The following is a 5,000-nucleotide window of genomic DNA, read 5'->3' as shown; positions in this document are numbered from 1 at the left end:
GTGTATTGTGTCCAGGAAGGTGATGAAATGGGCACTATTGTAGGGGCCAAGGGTTGAATGGTGATGGAGGATGCCTTAGTGATTCATAGCTGCGAACATGGTGATGTTCCCCCCTCGCTGGCCAGGAACCTCAACAATGTCACGCTGGCCGATGACGTTCCATCCACGTTGCCGCCTTTTTGGATCTCCGAGGTCATAGCCTTGGTTGTCCTCTTGCTCTTGCTCTTGCTCGTCCTCATCCTCGTCGTCCTGCTCTGACTCTCACACCTCTCGCTTCACCTCTCTCTGCAAAGTTGGCATCCATTCTTCTCCAACCCAGGATAAGGTCCACGAGTTTCAGGTTTTGGTCATTGTGTTTCAAGTCCAGATGTTAGTGTGAAAGCGATTGAGAAAAACTGTAACGGTTTGACGTGAAAAGGGTTAGAGATTTAGTCATGGAGATATAAAATGGAGATAAATAAAACCATAATACAATTTATATGTGATACTAGAGTAGTCTACAGTGAATATATTTTTGAAACAGCCATTCATTTGTTAAAACGTGGACAGCTCGGATGACAAACTGAACGCATTCCGAAGGCAAGACTGCTCCCCCCGCTCAAACAGTGTGTGTGTGTGTGTGTGTGTGTGTGTGTGTGTGTGTGTGTGCGTGTGTGCGGAGGAGACGCTGCTACCTGTACCCATAGACAGATTTAAAGCTTGAATTATCGAGTGTCCTATGCTGGTGCAACTAATACTGTTTGTGTTCAATAATTTTATTGTAAAATGTGAACGCAAATAAAGATATTAAATGTGTGTGTGTGTGTGTGTACTCTCAGCGCAGGGATACAAGAAAGGGTGTGTTCTGCCTGTTTGTCTGGATAAAAAAAAAATCCCCCCCAAAAAATCCCCAAAAATCCCCCCCAAAAACAGTTCCATATGGCTGAAAGTTGTTGCTCCCTTCTTTATTTCCTTTCCTGGCAGCCCTCATGTTATTTAATCACCATGGCTACTGTATGCCTTTGGTATTGGTTGTTGTTGGACATCGTCTGGCAACCGTTTTGGTTTTCTTCGCCTCTGTAGCTTTGATGCAGGATGCGAAACGAGCTTTCTCGCTATAATGGTCATTTCGTGTTTTTTTGCGGTATCTGAAACATTATTCGATACCTATTTATATTCTTTTATCGACCAGTCCGCACACACGCACGCACACAAACACACACAGATTTATGGTGAGCATAGGGTTAGGAGAGTGCCTGCACTGGGTATCTTGGGTTACAATTAGCATCACACAGGGGCACACAATGGACATTTTCTGTAGAATGGCACTTACAAGGGATAGTGCAACATCTGGGATATTAAGCCCAGAGTTAGACTACCCAGAGTTAGATGAACTCATGGATACCACTTATATGTCTTTGTGTGCAGTTTGAGGTTAGTTGCTAAGTCGATTTGCAAAGACTGGAAGTCTCCAGGAACAACGAGCCAGCTCCTCTCAAAAGCAGGGAAAGGACCTTCTAACTACTCCAAAGCTGGATGGTTAGAAGTTATTTTGAGCCCATTTTCTCTGAACTAGAAGCGGTGTGGCTGTGGGTGCAAGGATAGGCTGTGTGCGACCTGTCAAGTCAACACAGCTGAGCGCGCAGGCAGAAGCCAAAGTAGTCACACGTTCAGTGAATATCGTTTCTTATGATTATCAATATTATCAATCAATCAATTTATGAAATATATATTACTATGTAGGCCTACAGCTTTGTAAGACTATAAATTACCAACCACCCAGCTTTGGAGTAGAGGAGCTGGCTAGCTGATTCTGGAGATTTTCAGCACTGACGCGCTTAGCATCGGCTCAGCAACTAACTGGTATTTAGAAAAAGGGGATTAGCTGCCAAAATGTCGCACTATCCCTTTAATAGTTAGGCTATGAGATGTAGCATAGAATTGGCTTTTTAGCCATGTACTGTATGCTTACATGCTAATTAGCTTAATGGCAGATAAGACTATAGTAGCTATTACGTAACAGGATCTGAGTGCTTCTGTGATTAGCGTGGCATTGCAAGGGTGGTTGGGTTGACACAGGGTCATAAATCCCCATGTTTTATGTCTGATATTAGGCTAATCCCATTAGCGCTGGGCTTCTCATGCTAGGTTAAATTAAAATAAGGTTTAAGGGGGAGAGGAGATGGAGCGATGAGACTAATGTAAGTGAGACTAACTGTAATCTAAAGGAAGGGGAAAGAGAAAGAGATGGAGAGAGAGAGAGAGAGAGAGAGAGAGAGAGAGAGAGAGAGAGAGAGAGAGAGAGAGAGAGAGAGAGAGAGAGAGAGATACACCATCCACTGACATTTATCTATCTAACAATCGGTCTACTTGGTTGTATGGGCTGTTGGGGGCGTTGATTGCAGGATGTGGCCTTGTTGTCTTGTTTTGTCATTATGTGTGTTTTAAAAGAAAATAAAGAAACATTTGATCACAAAAAAAAAAAAATCTACTAATTTACTTACCTCTCTATAAATGACTTACCCCTCTTTATCCATCATCCCACCCACAGACCCACCTAGCTACCCATCCCTCGTCCATCCATCCATCCCTCGTCCATCCATCTATTCATCTATCCATCGTGCAAGTCACTGTGCAATCATTAGGGTCACATTGTATCGTTGTGCATCAGCATCAGCAGACAGACAGACAGACAGACACCAGAGTGTGTCTGTGCCAGTCACACAGGGGCGGCATGAGACCAACACAATGGCTTTTCTCTCTCAGACACAAAGGACCTGCTAGCACACAGACTCTGTCTCTGGACTGAATGTGCTGATAGGGGCCGTTTACCGCTCTGATCTGGTGAGATGGGCAGAGATCGTACAGGCAAACAAATTTGAAGGGGAAATTCTACTTCCCTTGGTCTCAAAGAGTGTGTGTGTGTGTGTGTGTGTGTGTGTGTTTGTGCATGTGTGTATTTGACAACATAGTCTCCAAATTAATACATTCTGGGGGATTGTTTCTGCAGACCAAAAAACATGTTCTGTGTGAACGTAACATCTATTATACGTATAACGTATATCTATTATACCAGCGTTGACCACATATGGTTGTATGGCTGTAAGCAGTATCCAAGTTGTAAAAAAAAATCAGGGGGGATGGTGGATTTTATCATATGGGGACAATTTGTGTTGATGACAGCGCAGAGGGTGGGAGACCAACTGTGTACCCTTTTGATTATTATTAAAGCATAAAGATAATTATGATACTCCTAAAACAACATGCATGTTATGGATGCTAGGTGTCACCATGCTACCATGGCACCACTGCTCTTACATAGTTAGGGTCAAATGCAGAGGACAATTAGTGCAAAATATTTTTTTAATACCACGTCCATTGATAAAATTACATGGAAATGGATGGAAAGGGGGGATGGCAGTTTTAGAAGGGGGATGATTTTGACCGTTTTTATTTCAGGGGGGATGCCATTCCCCCTCATCCCCCCTCAACTTGAGTGCTGGCTGTAAGATACGTCAAAAACACAAGTTACATGAATTGCAAGATACGTTACTGAGAGTTACGTGAATTACGTCTTGCGTGCCTGTTTGGCGGCATTAGGCAAACAGAAAGAAGGGAGGGCTTCTCATTCTCTGCTTTCCCTTGTTGTAACTGGTATTATAATAAAAGCCATTGTTGTTTAAGCTGTTCCACTGCTCATTCTAATTACATATCTACATGAGAAACAATGAATCTACAACACTAGATAAGATGTTCCCACAGAAGGCATTCTTTGGTCTACAGAATTGATCCCCCCCAGAATACATTTGGAGACCGGGTTGGTATTTGAAGGAATGAAGCAAGTAGCAGGTTGGTAGAGAAAAGTCTCTTTGTGTTCTGTGTCCTTCAAACAACTCTGCAGTGCCAGGTGGGGTTACCCTGGCATGTGTGTGTGTGTGTGTGTGTGTATGTGTGTGTGCCTGTGTACTCTATGAATGTGTGTGTGTGTGTGTGTGTGTGTGTGTGTGTTTGAGAGAGAGAGAGAGAGACAGGGAGGTGATTCCCACGGGTGCTAGCAGGCTGTACAGCGGTCAATTGATCTAGCTGTTAGGTGAAGTCAGCTATTCTTTCTGCATCACTGGCTGTACCCTGCATAGAACACAGCAGGGATACCTAACACCAGGAATACCAGTCCTAATCAGGAATACAAGACTTTATCAGGAATACCTATCTGAACCAGGAATACAAGACTAAACCAGGGATACCTATCTTAACCAGGAATATCAAACAAAACCAGGGATACCTATCTTAACCAGGAATATCAAACAAAACCAGTAACATCACATTCAACAATTTAATTAAGGCATATCGAACTGAACCAGGAATATTACACATCATACTGTATACGTATATCCGTTCATTCTTGAAAACATGCCGCATGAGTTTACTTTAACTGTCCTACACCAAAATATAGGGGTGTTTAATGCCATTGTTTGTAAACAAACACATTACAGCTTCAAAACATGGTTAAAAGTCATGGATGGTCAGTCCTTGCATTCATAACTCTGCCTATGAATTTTAGTGGTTACCCTATCCCTCAGCTGTTTACCAGAACAACGCTTTGGGGTGACTGTTTGTTATTATTTGAATCCCAGATTGCCCCTTTTTGCTTTTTAGCTAATTTTAGGAGTGTCATAGCAAAGGGTGTGAAGCCTTATGCACGAGGTATTTCTCTGTTTCAATTTTAATACATTTGCAGAAACTTCTAAAAAGTTGTTTTCATTTTGTCATTATTGGGTATTGTGTGTGGATTGATGGCAATTTTTTAAATCAATTTTAAATTGACTCTATAACACAACAAAATGTGGAAAAGTGAATGGGTGTGTTGACTTTAAATAAATGTAGCCTTGCGTCCCGCTTTATAGTTAGTCACGCGCCAAAACGTCTGTTAGCAATGGATGTCTGGCTAGCAACAGATGTTAAAAACAATCCCTCTCTTATAGCCCTACTGTGCCACTCTGGGACTCTCTCTCCCACTCACA

General features: G+C 42.5%; 1 protein-coding gene across 1 annotated transcript in view; it reads right to left on the bottom strand.

The window, feature by feature from the left end:
• LOC308168879 (contactin-associated protein-like 2) overlaps window positions 1-5,000 on the bottom strand; it is a gene marked incomplete at both ends in the record, with an annotated part of 347,443 nt that overhangs the window by 12,919 nt on the left and 329,524 nt on the right.

Source organism: Nansenia antarctica, assembly GCF_963989245.1.
Source record: "Nansenia antarctica genome assembly, chromosome: 12".
NCBI lineage: Eukaryota > Metazoa > Chordata > Actinopteri > Argentiniformes > Microstomatidae > Nansenia > Nansenia antarctica.
Note: the sequence above shows the minus strand (reverse complement) of the source record. Positions and strands in the feature narration are given on the sequence as shown.